General features: G+C 40.3%; 1 long non-coding RNA gene across 4 annotated transcripts in view; it reads right to left on the reverse strand.

Moving 5' to 3' along the window:
• Nucleotides 1-8,310: 8,310 nt before the first annotated feature.
• The window catches only part of LOC103656578, a 40,042-nt gene continuing 26,671 nt past the window's right edge, over nucleotides 8,311-21,681 (reverse strand). For all 4 annotated transcript variants that reach the window (XR_566646.2, XR_005831950.1, XR_566645.2 and 1 more), the window contains 2 exons: nucleotides 15,047-15,147; nucleotides 8,311-9,318 (listed from right to left, as the gene is read on the reverse strand). This is a non-coding gene — a long non-coding RNA (uncharacterized LOC103656578). The remainder of the gene's footprint in view (nucleotides 9,319-15,046; nucleotides 15,148-21,681) is intronic.

Consider the following 21,681-nt stretch of genomic DNA (forward strand, 5'->3'; position numbering starts at 1 on the left):
AACTTCCCTTATGCAAGAGGATATGGATCTTTCCTGGGTCTAATGTCCAAAAATAGTCATTTAATACATTTTGTCCAGGTTCCTAATTGTTTACTGTGGGAGGACATTTTTCATACCAGTTAATTGTTTGTGGGCAAAGGTGGGACTCTCTTTTATGAATTAAAAAATTTTTAATCATTTAAAATATAAAATGGGGAGTGAAATCAGAAAAAAAAATCACCTTCCAGATCCTCCCTTTTTCAGTATCTCCTTGGGGATTCCAGAAAGGTCAACTTTTTTTAGCTCTAGTAGGTAACACTCTCATTCCGCATCCTCATGAACAGGGTCCCAACAGCACCTGCCTGGACAAGCTAATAATTTGGCATCCTCCCAACCTGTATTTTAAAAATATTCTTAGTGGGTGGGAGGCTCAGCTGTGCGGAGGAAGGCAGCAAGGGCTGCTGCTGGGGAAGGAGGATGCTTGGAGTCTAGCGCTCAGGCCACCTACACCTTCTCCTGCAGCAGACACTGTCCTGCCTACGTGATTCAGTGCATAGGCAAATGGAAACTGAAACCACCCATCAAGCAATAGGGACTGCCCTACAGGACCTCCAGCCAGCCCAGACCCCCCAGACCGCTTTGAGTGTAACCCCCAAATCACACCTGAGAAGACAGACCATGGCGTAACCTCTAGAATGATTGACAAGTACCTTTACTTTATTATCATTCTAAAATCTCCATCCAAGGAGGAGCACAAGCCTCATTTACATAACCTCCAAGGTATGTATAGGCATGTTTCCTTAAGGCACATGCATGGCCTTACGCCAGCCTCTACATATGATGACAAAGCTTCCCTATCTAAATATTCATCCTAACCCTAAATAAAAGGAACCCATTCACCCTTGCTTGGGGAGTCATGGCCTTGGAAGTTAGTCCCCATGATCTCTTTATCTGCTGCAGATAAAGTTTCCTTTGTACAACAACTCACCTGGCATAGTCTCTATCTGTCACTCAAAAGGAGCCAACTCACATTGGTCTGGTTACACTATGTCATTATCTTTGTTGATTTTTTCTTCATTTGTGAGCTGGTCTTTAATTGGGCATAACCCTTCATTGTCAAAAGCTTTATGTAATCTTATCAGGTTTATTTCTAGAAATTCTGTATCTTATATATAAAAATCTTAATTTCAATTTGCGGGTGATTTGTATTTGCATAGAAACAGAAGTATTAAAAAATTATTGGGAGAAGATAGAAATTAGTCTTAAGAGGAAAGGCCCACTTCCTATCGTCACATAGGTCATGTACTGAAAAACGTCAAAGGGATGACTGGAGAGAGCGATGGGTGGGGAATGATTAAATTTTATTTGTGGTTGGTTCCTAAGTGATTGTTTTGATGTTATAATAACATGTTTCTTACATAAGCACTAGAGGGACTCAGAAATTCACTAATGTGGTCATGAGAAGCTGCTTCCCCCACGACTGGTGATTAATAAAAATTATGGATTTGTGCACCTGGGTGGCTCAGTCGGTCGAGCACCCAACTTTTGATTTCGGCTCAGGTCATGATCTTGGGGTCGTGGGACGGAGCTCCATGCAGGGCTCTACACTCAGTGGAAGTCTGCTTGAGAGTCTCTCTCTCCCTCTGCCCCTCCCTCACCTTCTCTCTAAAATAAGTAAATAAAATCTTTAAAAAAATAAAAAATAAAAATTGTGGATTGAATGACTGAAAAAAAATATTTTTAATATTATGCAGTGAATATAGATGAAGCTTATTTTCTTTTTTAAAATTGAATTCCTCTTTCTTTATGCTGATAAACCCTATGTCAGCTGACCCCCTCAGCCTTCCTTTTGAGCTTTCCCAAGTGAAACTGCACTTATAAGCGAACATTACTAAGTGATGTAGAAGTACCAACTTCCTGAAATACATCCTTCATTTGCTCCTTCAGGGATAGATGAATGAAAAATCATCAGTCTTTCTTTGTCTGAAAATATCTTTAGTTCTCTTTCAGTTTAGCTAGGGATAGAAGTCTAGTTTGACCATTATCTCCCTCAGTACTCTGAAGAATTGATCCCACTATATTTTGGTCTTTAATTATGCTGATGAGAAGTTCATTGCCCAATTGTTTTATCTTTATAGTTAATCTGTCTTTTCTCTCTTCTGTTGAAATTTTGTTCTTTGTTTTTGGAGACCTAAAGTTTTACTACACTCTGTCTTCCTATACATTTATTTTGAGTCATGTTGCTCAGGACCTGAGGATCCTTGCCTCTCATCCCACTGACATTGACTCCAATTATGAGATCTCTTATCCACTACATTGTCTTGTGTACTTGTTTTCTACTGATGCCATAACAAATTACCACAAACTTAATGGCTTAAAACAATACAAACTGAGTATCTTACAATTCTGTGAGTGCAGCACAATTCAGAAGTGCAACACATGTCTCTTTGGACTAAAATCAAGGTGTCAGCATGGCTATCCTCCTTTCTGGTGGCTCTACAAGAGAAACCCGTTCTTTACCTTTTACAGCTTCTGGAAGCCTCCCAAATTCCTTTGTTCATACCCTCTTCCTCCATCTTCAAAACCAGCAATGTAGGGGCGCCTGGGTGGCACAGCGGTTAAGCGTCTGCCTTTGGCTCAGGGCGTGATCCCGGCGTTCTGGGATCGAGCCCCACATCAGGCTCCTCCGCTATGAGCCTGCTTCTTCCTCTCCCACTCCCCCTGCTTGTGTTCCCCCTCTCACTGGCTGTCTCTATCTCTAATAAATAAATAAATAAATAAATAAATAAATAAATAACAGCAATGTAGAATCCAGTTGACTCCTTCTTCTGTTGTTATATCTCTTTCTTTCTTTCTGACCACAGCTGGGAAAGAACCATTTTTAAGGACTCGTGTGATTACAATGAGCCCATGGGGACAATCCCAGATAATCTCCACATCTCAAGGTTCTTAACCTTAATCACATCTGCAAAGTGCCTTCTTCCACATAGGGTACCATATTCACAAATCCCAGGGATTAGAACATAAACATCTTTGGAGGATCATTAATCAGTTTATTATGCCTTGAGATCTTGGCTTCTAATACCAAAGTTTCATCCAATTTTTGCTGGTGTTCATAAGGGTATCAAATTCTCTTGCTCCAGCTACCTTGTTGAGAGGCTTGGCTATCACTTCTACTACCAGTGACCTCTATGAGACTGTCATTCCTCCAGACATAGTAGTCATTGATGGTAATCAAAATTATGATGGTAGTCATCCAGAGCCTTTGGGGTCCCCAGGCTACATGGAGGCAGAGGGGAAAGAGAGAGAAAAAATGGCCTGTTTCCCAGCCCTATGGCTACATTCCACCCTCTCCCACCCCGAGTTTTGGAATATAGTGAATAATCCCGGTCTCTTAAATGTTTTCATTAGTTTAGAACTTTTTCTAAAACTAAGCCTGCTTTCCAAAGGAACCCAAAACTAGACCATTGGTTCTAACTGATGGATAAGCCCTATCCTATCCCCTCCTAGTTGTTATCTCCTTTTTCTCTTACTCAAAATCCCTGGCACACCGGCCCCACATGCCTACCAAAACAATGAAAGTCCTTGTGCATTTCAGTTCATGCCTGTGGCTTACCAAAGTGCTACTGTTCCATGGGCTGTCTACATTGCCACTTTCTGAATACATTTGGAGGTCAGTTATGACACCCTTCTATAAAATGATTGAGTTGATGAAATATTACAGGTTTAAACACAGTTTAGGTGGGAGATTCAGTCCCGGGTTATTTTCCTACAACCAATATTATTCAAGAGAACATCATGTCTGAGATTATCTCAATCTTTTTCCTACCTAGAGCCAAAGTCTCTTCGGATCTGGCTCTGCTTCACTTTTGTCAAGCTCCTTCCTATAGTATTCTGATCCCCACATATTCTCAGGTCCTACAATTCTTTTGGGATGTAGGCAAATTCCTTCTGCAGCAGGACCTGTACTTCCCTGCTCAGGCTGGGCAAAGCTCTGACACTGGCTGTCAGACTGAAGGCCAAAATGGTGATGGATGATCATATATGATCTCTAGACAAGGGGAGGCTGTTTTCCTCTGTTAAGGGGAAATGGTCTGCTTCTTTTAGGTAAGGAGATTTAGGGACAATTGGTAGCTCAAGGTTCTGTGGCTCAGTCAACCACATATTCATTGTCCAGGTCTTACAGTCTCACATTTTTCCTATCTGGAAAAGACTTTGACATGGGAGACCTGTTGAAACTATGCATTTCTTTTTAATTATGCCACTCTAAATCTTGAACCTAATTTTCAACAGTGTCTAACTTACTGCTGCAAGAGATGAGAGTCTCCTTTATGGTTGCCATAGAAGTCCTCTGGCTTTTCTCACATTGGCAATTAACTGCTTCAAACTAGTGTGTGTGTGTGTGTGTGTGTGTGTCTGTGTCTGTGTGTGTGTCTGTGTGTGTGTCTGTGTGTTTTGCAAGGCTTGTAATGCTGTTAGAAGCAACCAGTCTATTCCTCAATTCTTATCATTATCATTTTACCCATACCAATCAAGTATAGCATCCACTTGGCACCCCAATGCCTCATCTTCCTCTTGTACCTCATCCCAATTAACTGTGCGTAAAAGCTTTGGTAACAGTGATACATGCCACTGCCCAGCAGGAATTATTATCCCACTTGCCATCAGGAAAACCATTCCTATTGCTTTCAAATAGATGGGCTATTCCCATTTTGGGGGTCTGCTCTTAAAGACCTCTTTTGGTACCAGCATTTTTAACTGAGGATCCTAAAAAAATAAAGCTCGAAGCAAAAGATTATGTGCAAATGCTTTACTGATGGGTGCAATTCCCCAGGAGGTGAGAGAGAGAGAGAGAGGGAGAGAGAGAGAGAGAGAAAACAGAAGCGAAGCAGTGAAAAAGTAAAAACAAACATAAGGGATGTATGACCAAGATGGCCAGAGCTTCATTGCAAACAGAAGCTTATTGTTTCATCTTACAGGGCATCTCCAGAGAGTACTTACAAAGCTACTGCTTCTCAGAACCATCCACCACACAGGAGGCAGAGTTTACAATGCTGGCTTCTTTCTGTCTCCTGTCTCTCATTGGTTGAGTTTTAACACATCCCCAGACTAACGCCCCAGCCCTTCTGGATTGTATTACCCAGTCCCACCAGGTAGCTTCTTGGGAAGCCAGAGCCTCTACAGTCTATTCTGGCCAATTTTCAGGTGCTTCGGTCCTTCCTCCTAGCAGTACTACATGTAGGGGCCAGATGGCAGCAGTGGCTATGGCCAAGGCTTTATGATTGCAGGATGCCTCACAGGGTTTTTGTCAGGACTCAGTCAGGTAGTACGCGGTGCCTGGCATATAGTAAGCACTCAGTAAATGTCAATTGTTATTATCAGTAGTAATTAAGTGAAATTTTCGTGCGTGACTATTATGTGGTTTGACTGTTAAAAGCATTTCTCCCATCCCTTCTAAGACATTGTTAAGCACCACTGAACTCAGTCAATGCTCTGATACAGAGCCGAGACACACGTGAGTCATTCAACAATGCCACAGGCTGTGGTCTACAGCCAGGAAGCCAAATACATTTGCAACAAACTCATAATAACGGTGGCCACCAGCCTGGCGGGATGCAGCTATGCAAAGGTGCTGAGCATTTTGCCTTTCTAAAAACATGACTATGATAATGCCTTCCACTGTCTAGCTACGTTAAAAAAATTCTTTTAAACTTTTAACTGGTCTCTGAAATTCCCTCAGGAAATAAATTGGTATAGTTGTTTGTTCTATAAATTATAGCCATGTAGCTGAAGGATAATTTGCCCATTCACAGAGTCATAGATTTGCTTCTGAAACCATGAATACAGGAGCCCTCAAATGTCAAATATCTGAAGGATAATATGCTCTTTGGGAAATTTTCTGCATCATCCTCTGAGTTTGGTTAATCATAAATGCATATCTTTCACTTAATGAATAATTCAAATCTTAGTCTTGTCACCATAGAAAAGAGGGCTACCCTCCTCTAATGTTTCTTTATGATGTGTTCAGTGCCACAGACATAAATGTTTACTTCCCTTGAGGAAATGACAGTTCTTGACAAGTGGAAACATGATTTCACCAAAGAAATTGTTGTTCTATATGTTAAAAATGGCTTCAATATTCTGCTTTGATTTCTGCTTAAAAATATATGGAAAGGATTTTTATAGTCAAAGTAAATCTCTGTACTGATTAATGTGAGAGACATGAGCCTTGAGACAGTGAAAAAATGAACTTTGGGAATTCAAAAAATATGCCTTTGCCTTTCTGGAAGCAAGAGCTGTGTTTTGAAAAATAAAAGCTGATAGAAGTTATTCAGTCTAATGAAAAATGTAAGCTACGACATGGGTGGTTTCTAATAAATTTCCTACATCATGCTTTTCTTGTTGATGACAGATGTTTACCACGAGTGTCTGGTATTTGTGTTGAAACCATATAATGACCTAGCTGTCCCCGTTCCCTGATCTACCTCGCCCCCATCACCTGGGAACAAATTTGGCTTCATCAGTTCTGATCTTTCGCCTTGTGCCCTAAACATGGCAGGGGGCTCCTGTCATGATGTTTCAAACCAACCTGAGCAACTGGTAGTTGCTCCCCATCCTTCTGAGACTATCTTTGGGCCCAAGAAAGTAGTAGGACATTCACAGGACATGGAGGCAGGTGCCATCAAAGTTGCAAGAAATATAAGGAATATATGGTAGAGTTACGCAGGAAGTATTGAACTCTAAGTTGGAAGATATGAAAGAGAAAGAAAGCCAGGAAACCAAGGAGCAACATTCTTTAAGCATCTCTATGTTCCAAATGCTTTAAAGTTAAGACATTTAATCTCTACAGCAACCCTTTAACAAAGCCATCTTATCTTCGTTTGTATAACCGTGAGAACAGAAGCTCTGAGACATTAGGTACACTTTTTTCAAAGTCCCTTAAGTGTAGATTTCTTAGGGAAAGTCAGGAGTTCTGTGTGATGATTGTGTACATGGATGGGTGGCATGAGATAGTGGTAAGAACAAGATTAGAAAGCTAGATTTCACCCAAATAGTGACAAGACTTGATAAACCATGTCCTTTACACCTAAGCCTGGGTTAGGTCCTTGTTAGCTTTATAACCAAGAGCAAGTATTTAACATCTCTCTGCCTGAATTTCCTTGTCTTTAAAATGGAGGGGTGGGGAGTGACACCATCACACCTACCCCAGAAGGTTTCATTAGTTCCAATGAGTTAGCATAGGGGTACCTGGTGGCTCAGCCGCTTATGCGTCCAACTCTTGATTTCGGCTCAAGTCATGATTTCAGGGTCCTGAGATCGAGTCCCACTTTGGGCTCCATGCTGGGCATGGAACCTGCTTTAGATTCTCTCTCTCTTCCTCTCCCTCTATCCCTCAAAAAAAGAAAGAAAGAAATTTATACATAGAAAAGTGCCATACAAATTCAACTCGTTTCTTGTCATTTCTAGTTGCAAAAATTTACAATCCAGCTGAGAGGACATGAAATAAATATAACCATAAAAGTGTTAACTCGAGGTTTAGCTGTCTTGATGTTCCAAAAGTCACCCAACCCACTGGAGAATCCCCCATCCTATAAGATTTAATGGAAATGGTTTTGCACCCCCATCCTCTGTAAAATGAGACTCTCTGCTGACTGGACTGCCCATACCACACCATCTACACTGCACACCATCTAGATTCTTGAATTCTCCAAAATACCACTGGCAGCAGAACATGTATCTAGCAGACTTTTACTAAAGATTTGAAGGTAAAGCTGGTGGGGTTACAGCAGGGTAGATATGAGGTAGGTATCCTTGTTCTTAAATGCCCTTTGCCCTACTCTGCCTTTGAGAAATCCTCACTGGCCATCTCTTCACAAACAGCCCTAGCCCAGCATCATTTTGCTCCATGGTTTGTTTGTTTGTTTGTTTCTCTCTTTGCCTTCCCATTTTTACCTATACATAAACCCCACCCTATGTAGCAATAATAACTAACACTGATTAAAAACTTATTTTGTACAAGGAAGTATAAGTGCTTTATGTGTGTTCTTTGATTTGGCAGACATTTCCTCTCCTTTTGTTGTGCCCCAGGTATTCATGCCCAAACCGTTGGAATTTCATCTTTTTTTGTTTTTCAACAAATATTAAACCTCTGTGTGTGTGTGTGTGTGTGTGTGTGTGTGTGTGTGTTAGGCGCAGTGCTACCTCCTAGGGCTTTGGTAACAAATCAAGCAGACTTGGTCTCTGCCCTTATGGAGCTCCACATTCAGAGAGCTGATAAAAGTAACTTGTTAAATGAAGTCAATTCTGTCTTTGAGGGAATTACCAGCGCGCACACGCGGAGAGGGGGAGGGCAGAGGGAGAAGGAGAGGGAGAAAACCTAGCACTGATGACATGGGGCCCAGAGAATTTGTTGTGGGGACTGAACCTATGCATTTGAAGATGTTTAGCAGCAATTCTGGCCTTTATCCAGTAGATGTCAGTAGCATCCCCCCAGTTGTGACAACTAAAACTGTCTCAAGACCTTGCCAAATGTCCACATTGCCAAATGTCCCCTGGGTGGCAAAAACTTCCGCTTCTTCCCGCTGAAATCCATTGTTTTAAAGGATTCTCTGTACACTTGAAGCAAATCTGTCACTAAAACAAAACACCCCATCAAAGTAAGGGCCTTTAAGAAACGGATGTTCCTTGCAAGTTTGCATACAGGAAATATTTTTTGTTTCCTGTGTAATGATGTTAAGGAGTTGAAGATTTACAAATGTGTGACAACCAGAAAATTGTATCATTAAATATTCATGTAACTTTCGTATCTACTTTTGTACCATAAACCCAGCTCACCCACAGAACTCCAAGAAATATAGTTTTTCACCTCAGTACATGTTATATACCAAATCACTTTTACAGCACACTGCATCACATAATTGTTAAGATGGCAGCTTGAAGCAAGATTTGCAAGACTTTTTTGATATGGTAATATTTTTTATTTCAAATCTAAGCTCAGACAGAGCCCATAAGGAATTTCCTATTTGGGTCAGCCAAATAATGGAAAGATATATGCTAATTTTCATTATTGGGGTACAGTGAACCAAAATGAAATTTTTACATTTACTGTTAAAGATCATGGTGAGTTAATTGTAGAGTGGGAACTCTAAGCACGTAAACATCTTTGCCATCAAAAGATCATCAAGATCAGGACTGTTATGGAAATGGACCAGCTTTAGGCACAGACAGCACTGGCATAGAACTCACAGCAGTTAGCAAGGGCTATGGCACCGAACTCTATCTTCCCAGAGATGCAGGCGGAGGGGTGGGGCAGGAAGGTTGGTGCCATTCAGAGAAGAACTGGAATGAAAAGCCAAAGAGATACATAGTAGGTCAGATAAAAACAATGCAACAAGTGTATCAATAAGTTTTACCAAACAGCTGAAGAAAAACAAGAACGAAAACCTATAGATGGATCCATATAACTGAGGCAAAATTTATGCCTTGTAATGTGATATATAATTCAATTTATTCTAAAAACTAAGGTGGTATTCCAAAGCCATTTTCCTCTTGAGAAAAGAAAACAGCTCCTGCTTAATTAATTAATTAACTTTATGTATTTATATGTATGTATTTATTTATTTATTGTTTTGGCTTTATTGAGGTGTAACTGAGAAATGCAATTGTAGGATTGCCTGGGTGACTCACTTGGTTGAGTGGCTGACTTTTGGTTTTGGCTCAGATTATGATCTCAGGATTGGGGATTGAACCCCACCTCTGGCTATGTGCTCAGTGGGGAGTCTGCTTGAGATTTTCTCTTTCCTTCTGCCCCTCCCCCACTCCGCACCCCACCCCGCTTGCACGCTCTCTCTCAAATAAATACATAAATTTAAAAAAGAACTATAATTGTAATATATTGAGTGTATAATATGATTTGACATATATATATGTGTGAAAGGATTCCCAACATTGAGTTAATTAACATATCCATCACTTCACATATTTATCTTTTTCTTTCTTCCCTCCCTTCCTTTATTTCTTTTCTGGTGAGAACACTTCAGTTCTAGTCTCTTACCAAGTTTCAAATTTCAGTTATATAATACGGTGTTATCAACTACAGTCACGATGTTATATGTTAGATCCTTAGATCCTACTCATCTTATATCTGAAAGTTTGTAGCTTTATACTGGTCTTTTCCTATTTCCCCTAATCCCCAATCTGAGGCAACCACCATTCAACTCTGATTCTGTTTTGGACTTTTTTTTTTTAGATTCCACATATAAATGATACCATGCAGTATTTGTCTTTGTCTGACTTATTTCACATAGCATAATTGTTTATCCATGTTGTTGCAAATACCAGGATCTTCTTTTATAACAATGAATAATATTCCTTTGTGTATACATACCACGTTTTCTTTATCCATTCATCAGTCAGTGGATATGTAGGTTATTTCCATACTATGGCTACTGTGAATAATGCTGCAATGAACATGGGAGTACAGATAGTGATTTCATTTCCTTTAGATGTATACCCAGAAGCGGATTGTTGGATCATATGGTAATTTCATTTTTAATTTCTTCAGAAATCTCCATATTCTTTTCCACAGAGGCTGCACCATTTTACATTACCATCTATAGGGTATAAGGGTTTCTTTTTCTCCACATCCTTGTCAGTACTTATTGTCTCCTGTCTTTTTGATAATAGCCATCCCAGCAGGTATAAGGTGGTATCTCCTTGATTTTGATTTGCATGTCCCTGCTAATTAGTGATGTCGAGCACCTTGTCATGTACCTGTTGGCCATTTGGATGTCTTCTTTAGAAAACTGTCTAGTCAGTTCCTCTGCCCATTTTTAATTGGATTATGGTACTTTTGCTTTTGAGTTGTATAAGTTTCCTTGTATATTTTGGATATTAACCCCTTACTGGATATGTGGTTTGCAAATATTTTCTCCCATTCTGTATGTTGACTTTTCATTTTGTTGATAGTTTCCTTTGTTATGAAGAAACTTTTTAGTTTTATGTAGTCTTACTTGTTTATTTTTGCTTTTGTTGTTTGTGCTTTTGGCATCACATCCAAAAAATCACTGCCAAGACCAATGTCAGGAGCTTATCCACTATGATTTTTTTTTTTTTTTAGGAGTTCTAAGGTTTCAGGCCTTATTTCAAGTCTTTAATCCATTTTGAGTTGATTTTTGTGTATATGCCGGCATAAGATAGGAATCCTGCTTCATTCCTTTGCATGTAGATAAACAGTTTTCCTGCACCATTTATTGAAGAGACTGTCCTTTCCCCATTGTATGTTCTTGGCTCCTTTGTTGAAAATGAATTGACGACATATGCATGGGTTTAATTCTGGGTTCTCTATGCTGTTCCATTACTCTATGTGTTTGTTTTTATGCGAATCACTATAGTGATACTATAGATTTGTTATATAGCTTGAAATCAAGACGTGTGATGCTTCCAGCTTTGTTCTTTCTCAAGATTGCGTGGCTATTCAGGATCTTTTGTGGTTCCACATGGATTTTAGGATTGTTTTTCTCTTTCTATGAAAAATGCCATTGGAATTTTGATCGGGATTGCACTGAATCTGTAGATCACTTTGGGTGGTATGGACATTTTAACAATATTAATTCTAGTCCAGAAACACGGAGTATCTTTCCATTTCTGTCTTTTTAAATTTCTTTCATCAGTGTTTTATAGTTCTCAGTGTACTGATCTTTCGTCTCCTTGGTTAAAATTTTCCTAAGTATCTTATTATTTTTGATGCTTCTGTAAATGGGATTTTTTTTTTAAATGGGATTTTACTTCTTTCTTTTTCCAATAGTTGATTGTTAGTGTAGGGAAACAACTGATTTCTGTATATTGATTATGTCCTGAACTTACTGAATTCATTTATTGGGTCTTACTGTTTTTGGTGGAGTCTTTAGGGTTTTCTATATATGAAATCAAGTCATCTGCAAACAGAGATAATTTTACTTCTTCTTTTCTGCTTTGAGTGCCTTTTTTTTTTCCCTTGCTTAATTGCTCTGGCCCTGACTTCCAGTACTGTGTTGAATGAAAGTGATGAAGGTGGGCATCTTTGTCATATTCCTGACCTTAGAGGAAAAGTGGTCAGCTTTTCACTGTTGAGTATGATGTTAGTTGTGAATTTCTCATATATGGCATTTATTATGTTGAGGTACATTCCATCTGTCCCAATTTGTTGGAAGTTTTTATCATGAAAGGATATTGAATTTTGTTAAATGATTTTTCTGCATCTATTGCGATGATCACATCATTTTTATCCTTCATTTTGTTAAACTGGTATATCACATGTTGAACTATCCTTGCATCCCAGAAATAAATCCCACTTGATCATGGTGTACAATTCTTTTAATGTACTGTTGAACTTGGTTTGCTAATATTTTGTCGAGAAATTTTGCGTCTATATTCATCAGGAATGTTAGCCTGTAATTTTTTCTTGTGCTGTTCCTGTCTGGCTTTGGTATCAGGGTAATGCTGGCCTCATAAAATGAGTTTGGAAGTATTTGCTCCTCTTATGTTATTTGGAAGTGTTTGAGAAGATTCATATTAAATCTATTTTAACTGTTTGGTAGAATTCACCAGTGAACCCATCTGATCCTGGGCTTTTATTTGTTGAGAGGATTTGGATTACTGACTCAGTCTCTCCTTCCTAGTAATCAATCTCTTTAGAATTTGTTTCCTCATGATTCAGTCTTGGTAGGTTGTACCTTTCTAGAAATATATCCATTTCTTCTAGGTTATCTAATATGTTGGGGTATAATTGTTCAGATGATCCTTTCTGTGTTATCAATTGTGATATCTCCTCTTTTATTTCCAATTTTGAGTCTTCTTTCTCTCTTAGCTAAAATTTTATCCATTTTATCTTTTCAAAAAAAAAAAAAAACCCAGCTCTTAGTTTCTTTGATCATCTCTTTTGTCTTTTTTGCCTCTATTTCATTTATATCTGTTCTGATTTTTGTTATTTCCTTTCGTCTATAAACTTTGAGCTTAGTTTGTTCTTTTCTAGTTCCTTGAAGTGTTAAATTTGGTTGCTTATTTTGAGATCTTATACTGCAAGCTTTCTGCTGACAAAATCATTTAGTAGTCTAATGGTGGTTCCCTTCCATGTAACAAATTGCTTTTCTCTGTTTTTAAGAATCTCTCTTTATATTTAACTTCTGACAATTTAATTATAATGTGTTTCAGTGTGGGCCTCTTTAGTGTCCCAAATGGAAGGATTGCAGTCAGCACGTACATACAGGCTGAAGCCAGACCCTTAGGTACCAGGCGGGAAAGTATGCAGTTAAACCCCTTTCAGGGAGAAACTGGGAAATGAACATTTTTGCCTGCTCTCTCTATGCTGAGCCTGGCTGGATAGCTACTGGGATTGCTTCTGCACCCACTTGAAAACTGTGTCTTTGTTTGCCATAGTTCTGTTGTGCTCAGGAATGCAAGCCCCATTTACTATCGGAGCTAGGTGACTTGGGGGCCCATCCCTTGGGTGGCAGTCATAAAAGTTGGGATGCTAGATATGTATACAAGCTCTTCCAAGGAGAAGCTGGCAACTTTATTTTATTGTTGGAGGGAGCTGGAGGGGAAAAGTGAACTCCAGGGAGGCTCACAGTCACCCCCTAGATGCATGCTGATTAGAAGCTGGATCCTCAGGCAGTGGCTTGTAAAGTATGCAGTCAGACCTCTTCCAGAAAAAGACTGGGAGATGGGTGTTTTTGCCTGCTCCCCCTGCACTGAGCCCTGGGGGTATAGTCACAGTGAGTGCTCTTGCACAAGTCCATTAACAACAGCTTCTTTGTCTGTTTCAGTCCTGTGATATTCATGAATGCAAGTCCTGTTGGCTATCAGATCCAGGCAATCTGGAAGTTCCTCCCTCGGGTGGCAGCCACAAAAGCTGTGGCACCAGACATGTGTACAAGCTTCTTCCGGAGAGATGCTGATGACCGGGTTTTACCATTGGAGTGATCTTGGGGGGAATGTGGGGTAGTGCCTACCAGCTTGTTCAAGCTCCAGGAAGATGGTCAGCACTTAGATACAGGCTACTTAGAAGCTGGACCCTCAGGCAGCAGCATGTAAAGTATATAGTCAAACCCCTTCCAGAGAAAGACTAGGCAATGGGCATTTTGCCAGCTCCGTCTGCACTGGGGCTTGGAGGCATAGACACAGCGAGTAGTCATGTGCTATTAAGAATGGCTTCTTTATTCGCTATAGTTCTGTGGGACTCAGGAACCCCAGCCCGGTAGGCTTTCAGAGCTAGGTGTTTGGGGAGCCCACCACTCACGGTAGGGAGCCTTGAAAGTTGGGGCACTAGATGTGCGGCTCAACCTCTTTCCTTCACAGGGAGAAGATGGGAGTTAGAAGTTCTCTTGGATTGTATGGCGCTGTCCCCAGGCTGCAGTTCATGGGGAGACTGTCTCAGATTTCCCTACCCAATTAGATGTGAGTATTTTTTCAGTCGTCTGATATGTAGGAGTCATTCGGCCACTAGTTTCTGGATTTCTCTCAGACGGAATTACTCCATGTGTAGCTGTACATTCAACGCATCTATGGGAGAAGGGAAATTCTGGAGCCCTTATGCATCCATCTTGGTCTGCAGTCACTCCAGACTTGCTTAGTAAAAATGAAGTGGACAAAAACATGATCTCTTTCAGATTCTAAATGCTCAGGAAGTGACTTTAGGCAAAAAGTCAGTTGCAGTTTTGAAGGCAGAAATGAGCAGGAAGAATATTTTATTAAATTTTTAGGGAAGTTTAGTGACGTAAAGACAACTCATTGTTAAACAAAAATTAGCAATTTTCACTGTATTCATTTACTTAAAATTGTGCTTATAATGACAGCCACTGAACTGCCACAAGAACATAGGAATCAAAACTATGCCAGACCGTGATCCATCCAATTTGTAATTCATCTTTAATAATACATCAAAAGGATTATTTTTTCAGAGGTTGATGGTTGCCCTCTCTGATGATAACCTCCAAACACAGGAGGGTAACATCTGTTGATCTGGCATAGTAACCTGTTAAGCAGCTAGCATATGAACATCTATCTGTAGAGTGAACGAATCACTTACTTAATGATAACTTCCAAATCCATCTCCAGCTCTGATTTTTCTCCTGAACTCCAGACTCCAGTTGGCTTGTGAATAGTTTCATATGGTGGTCCCTCAGGTACCTTCAAGTCAACAAATACAACCGAATTAAGCCATAATCTCTTCTCTTTACTTCTATTCCTGAAACAAGTCCTGTTCTTCACAGTGAAAGAATGGTACCCCTTAGACCTACTTGTCCAAACCAGAAAGAAGTCATTATGAGTCCTTTCCCATCCTCACCACCTTTCTCTACCATCTAGCAACGACCAATCCTATTGATTCTCCTTGGTCTAGTGCATCTCCACCCTCACAACCACCTAGGATCAGCTCTCATCGTGTCTCACTTGGGCATTACAGTGATGTGTTTATTGGTCTCCCTGACATCCAAGTGGCTACCAGAATGATCTTTGGAAAAAACATCTTAACATGCCAGTGTTCAAAATTCTGTCGGTCAAAATCTAAATTCTTAGCATTTCATACAAGGTTTTAAAAGATCTTTCAACCTCATCTTCCAGAACTCTTTTCATTTACCTATGTATCACTACTAATACACACATCTTTTGCTTTGGCAGTACCAAACATTCTAGTTCCTCAAATCTTTTTGTGTTCTGTAAATAGTGCTTTTAGCTTAATAATAACTTTTTGTTGTTGTTGGCTTCTTTCAGTATTTTTTCTTTCCTTTTTGACTTTCTGTGATTTCAAATGATATGCCTAGGTATAATTCTGGGGGGCATTTATCCTGTTTGGTGTTCTCTGAGCTTCCTGGATCTGTGATTTGGTGTCTGACATTAATTTAGGGAAATTCTCAGCCATTATTGTTTCAAATATTTCTTTTATTCCTTTTTTCTCTTTCTGGCATTCCCATAATGTGTATGTTACACCTTTGGTAGTTGTTCCACAGTCCTTGGATATTCTGTGGGTTTGTTTTTTTTTCAGTCTTTGTTCCGTTTGCTTTCAGTTTTGAAGGTTTCTATTGATAATATCTTCAAGCTCAGAAATTCTTTCTTCAGCTGTGTCCAGTCTACTAATAAGCTCATCAAAGGCATTCTTCATTTCTGTTACAGTTTATAGTGTTTTTTGATCTGTAGCATTTTTTTCCCCCTTGGGATTCCTATATCTCTGCTTACATTGCCCATCTGTTCTTGCACTCTATGCACTTTACCCATTGGTGTCCTTTGCATAATAATTGTAGTTGTTTAAAATTCCCATTGTGGTAATTCCAACATCCAGACATGGCAGGATGTCTTCAAGTTGTGTTTTTTGACTTTTAGTGTGCCTTGTAATTTCTTCTTGATAGCCAGGAATGATGTACCCATAAAAGAACTGCTATAAATAGACCTTTAGTAATGTGGTAGTAAGGGGTAAAGGAGGGGGAAGTGTGCTATAGTTCTATGATTAGATCTTGGTCTTTTAGTGACCTGTGCATCTAGACTGTAAACTTCACAAGTGTTTCTTAGTTTTTTTTCTCCCTCCTTAGGTGGGACAGGATGACTAGAGTGGGCTGGAGTTGGGTATTTCTCTTCTCCCAGGTCAGGTAGGCCCTGATAATACCCCAGAAGGTTAGGCCCTGGTTAACTAGTTTCCCCTGAGGGAAATCCTTGTTAAAAAGAACAGAATTCTCTGGTTTCAAAATTGTACATTTTCCCCTTTCCCTGCCAAAGCATTAGAGGACTTTTGTCCAATAGGACTATGAGAACCTGGTCTAGGTACTGGAGGTAAAACTCACAAAAGTATGGGGAAGTCCTCTATGACTGGTACCCCCCAGAGAACTTGGGGGCCGTGGTTTGCCTTATGTTCTCACCTCTCCTGTAGATCCAAGAAGTGCTGTTGGCTTTTCAGCCTGTTTGTTTTTTCAGTTGTTGTTAGGATGGAGTAGTGACTTCCAAACTCCTTACATTCTATTCTAATAATATCCCAGAATTTGGTAAGCAAGTTCATGTTTACACTATCTAAATGCCTCATGGTTTTATCAAAACAACTATTTTTTTAAAGATTTTATTTATTTGAGAGAGAGAGAGAGAGCAGAGAGAGCACAAGTGGGGAGGAGAGGGAGAAGCAGGCTCCCTGCTGAGCTGGAAGCCCGACTGAGGGCTTGATCCCTGGGATCATGACCTGAGCCGAAGGCAGATGCTTAACCACTTAACGGACTGAGCCACCCAGGCGCCCCTTATCAAGACAACTTTATCCTCTCTCAGTCTTCCTCATTTCTGTCAGAAGCAGCCCATAATTTTTTAGCCACTTAGGACCACTGCCAAACCTTTACCTACAACCCATCTACATTCCAATCACAATAAATACAGTACCTTCTTATCAGGGAAAACACCCTTCCTTCCTTCTTCCTCTACCCTTCCACTTCCAGGAGCAGATGACCTGGGTGAAAGAAAGAGGTATCCCAGGGAAAGGAGGCCAGGAGCCAAGGACTCTCTCTGGAGCCTTGACTCAGTCTCCACCCTTCTCCTAACCACGTTCTCTCTTATCTTACTATGGGTCACAATATGCACAGTTTAAGGACTACTAACCGCACTTTAGAGGGATAGATAGCCCAACCTTCACTTGGAAAGGGGGATCCTGTATGTCTGTCAATTCTTCTAGCCAGCAGAGGGCAGCACTGATGAAGGACAACACAGCCAAAAAAGGCAATCAGGATGGCTGCTGCATTATCAACAAGGCCTATGGCGTCCATGGCTCCATTGCTGGTAGCTTCAAGAGGGTGCAGCTCCCAGCCCGAGAGTGCCTACCCCATCCCCCAGGACACATCCCTTCAGTGTGAGTGCCCCTCCAGCACCCAACTCTGCTCTCAGAGCTTCCCAGTGTTTACCTCACTCCTTCTGACACCTACTTGTATCCTGGCTGGCATTGTTCTCGTCTGTTTTCGCACGAGTTTGTCTCATCCATTTAAATTTTAAAATGCTATAGAAGAGAACTGGTACATTTCTTTTGTGTGTTCGCAGTGTCTGAAGCCATATACTTAATGAATGACCTTATGGAGTACATATTAGTTGCTTGAAAAGTACTTATTAAATTAATCGCAAATAAATGATTAAAGTCCAGTATTGATGACAGAATCAAAAGAAACCATGTTTGTTGTAACATTGTGTGTCAATTATACTTCAATTGAAAAAAATAATGTTTGTGAAAATGTTATGAAATTTAAAATGTTATGAAATTATGAAGACCCAACTATGTAAACTGTATCTAGTATTGAGCTAAAATAATGTTATTTATCATTTAGTGATAGGAATATTAATATGAATAAGGTAAACTTCTGCTGTTAGGAGTCTAGCAGAAGAAACTAAGCTGATAATGCATAATTTCAGCAAAATGTAGATCGCTATGGTAGAAATGTACAGAAGTACCCTAAGAACATCTCAGAAACAGTTTATCTGCCCAAGGCCTTGAGAGAGAAAGACCTCAATACTAACTCTGTGTCAATTTGACAAGCCATTGTCCCTAGCATTGAGCTGATCAGTCAATAGCATATATTGAGCACCTACTCCATACAAATGTATCAAACAAGTATTATGAGAGAGAGCCTTCGTGTTAGCCCTGAGCAAGGCAAGCTATTGTCTCCTTAGAAACCCTGGAAAACAGGGGTCACAGGGAAAAACCAGAATATAGAGCTAACATCCTACATAGCCCCTGAAGAAGATTTGGACCAGGACATTTCCATACATTCCAGTGTAAGAAGTTGAATCAGTGGTGAAGGATAACCAAATTAAGTACGCCCAGATAAACATTATTAGGTATGAAGTGTGAAAGCAATAAGCAGAATTTCCTTTGAGCTTCCAAGTTTTCTTTTATCAGTTATTGGCTGCCCATACTGTCCTCAGATATTTGACTTATTAGAAAGAAAACATACTTTTCTCAACCTGCTTTCTGCCACACTTTGTGTTCCCCAAAAAAAAGAAGATCAAAGGCCTTAGGGTGCTTACCAATCCCACAAAGATGCTTCCTGCCACAGCTAGGGGGTCTGTGGCAGTGGTACCTGTGGTGATTTGCAAAACCCAGCTTACCTAAAGGGATATAAAGACCTTAAGCATTAACATTAGCAGGAATCTTGGAGAGTATACCACAAAACCCCTCCTCCATTTTACTGGTAAGGAAACTGAGGCCCAGAGAAGTAGACTGGCAAGCCCAAGGCTAGAAAGCAAGTTACAGACAGAGTCTGGACCAGAACTCAGGATTCCTGGTTTCCAGAACAAGTAGCTTAAAACTCATTATGAAATAGTAGTCCAGCTTATCTTCTGCCCCTACTCCGCCCCTCAGCTCACACAGACCCCGGACCTCACCATCTGAAATCCCGCGTGCTTGAAAGGCTTTGCCTTTTCACGTTGATTTTACCGCGCTACATCTTACACATACACATTTTTCCAAAATAGATGTCATCTTTATGCCTCTTGACAGATCACAAGATGAAAGGCCACTTCCTGACTGGTATAGGACAATGGCTCACCTTCTGAACTATCCACTGCACAAGGCCCAGGTAGCAGAGAATGGACATCACGCATCCAAACAAAGGGATGATTGGTAAGGACTGTAGTGAGAATGATAGGGCGACTGGTGAGATGAATGCGCTCATGTGTGCCGTAAGGGAACTGTGTTTCAGGCCTCTGAATTAAGCTCTCAGCATCCCAAGAGCAGCTGATACAGTATAGATACTCAGTGGATATTTAAATATAAGCTAGTTCAGGAATACATTTAAGTATATTACAAATCTATCATCCCATCAGTACTAAGTCACAAGGAAATGTTTCTGAGCCTTCCTCTCCAACCCCTATTTCATTTACATTTCCAAAGATAATGATCAAAGGGCAAGAGATTGGTGCTGCTTACTGATAGGATCAAATTCTCTTAGAATCAAATTGATGTATACACTGGCTCATCTCTTGGACACACATTTTCTTTCTCCTTTTTTTAAAGATTTATTTATTTATTTGTGAGAGAGAGAGAGAGAGAGAGAGAGAGAGAGAGAGCGCAAGCAGGGGGAGGGGCAGAGGGAAAGAATCCCAAGCAGACTCCAGCTGAGCATGGAGCCCGAAATAGGGCTTGATCTCAGGACCCTGAGATCATGACTTGAGCAGAAATCAAGAGTCAGATGCTTAACCAACTGAGCCACCCAGGTGCCCCTGGACACACATTTTCATCCTCTACTTTATTACCTGCCCCAACATTGACTCTCATTGCCCCCCATAAAAACAGATATGACCTGAAAAGCAATGACATTCTTGGCTGGCATATCAAAATTGGAGACAGCCACAGTGTAGTTCAGGAAAATTTGAAAGTAAAAAAAGAGAGAGCATGAACAAGAGTGAAGCCGGGAAGGACACGAGGGAAGATGGGATCGTGTCATGCCTGATTAGGGCCTACTGCTGCTACTGAGGTTGGCCTCCCTATGACCACATGGAGGTGGGCTACATCCCTATGAGCTGCTCGTTATGTGACAGAGGACTCAGCTGTTCAGCTCCCCTATGTATATGCTTAGTTGTACTCCAGTATGCTCTTTCCTTTCCCACCAGATCTCCTACTACCATCATTAAAAAGACACAGCACAGCCTCCTCATGTTTCCCCCAATTTTCATTTTTCTAGGATTCTGAAAGAGCTCTTCTAAAAGAGCAGAGCCCTCACATTCAATTTCTCATACCTGGATCTGGTCTCCCAGCCATTGAAATGCATTAAATCAAGGATCATTTCTGATGACCAAGATCCCAAAAACAAACTGAAGACTCAGGCCCAAAACACTGCCCTTTAGGACACCTAGGACCAATTAGAACATTATTCCAATGTGAGTTCTGAATCCTAGTTGTCCATTACCTGGTTGGATTTTTAAACGGGAGTACGTGTACTCTGGGTGGAATCAACGTAAGACGTTAACAGTAAATCTGGGGTGAGATGGAGCGAGGAGCAGAGGGAAACAGGGAAATTATATATAAAGAGTCCATATGGTTTTTAAAAATGGTCTACAGGTTAGATGACATACATACATACAAATAAAAGTGTCATAAATCAATACTTTAATATTATTATGTGTTATGTGGATTCTCTATTGTATTCTCTTTTCTTTCTTTCCTTTTTTATTTTTTGTTTGTTCTTTCTTTAACACTGGTCTGGATCCACAAATTGATATCAAGGTTCACTAATGGATCACAACCTAGAGTTTGAAAATAAGTGGTCTAAGGCTTCTGAGAACTTTAAAACTTCTCTGAGGAGCAAAACTGTCAGGGAAGCAAATTCCAGAGATTGTTAAGAACTTAGTTCTATGCTTTTGTAATCAATACTAGACACATGTATTTTTAATTAATAACACATGGCCCTTGGCTATGTTATTATGCCCATCCTGCATACCCCAAACTCAGCGCACTGTGGTGTTTGGAGTGGACAGAGGATGCGGATGAACATGCAGATTCCTGTGAAGATGATCAAATGCTCTCTGGACTCTGGTTCTCACCTCTCTCCCCCAACTCTTACAGAATGAAGTTAAAAGAGTCCAATCTGAGGACACGAGTCACATGACTTCCTTTTCCTCATTTCATATCGGTAAGATGAGATATAAAGGTTTATTCTTGGGGTGCCTGGGTGGCTCAGTCAGGTCAATGTCTGCCTTTGGCTCAGGCGGTGA

Source organism: Ursus maritimus, unplaced genomic scaffold (genome assembly GCF_017311325.1).
Source record: "Ursus maritimus isolate PB19 unplaced genomic scaffold, ASM1731132v1 scaffold_35, whole genome shotgun sequence".
In the NCBI taxonomy this organism is placed as follows: Eukaryota; Metazoa; Chordata; class Mammalia; order Carnivora; family Ursidae; genus Ursus; species Ursus maritimus.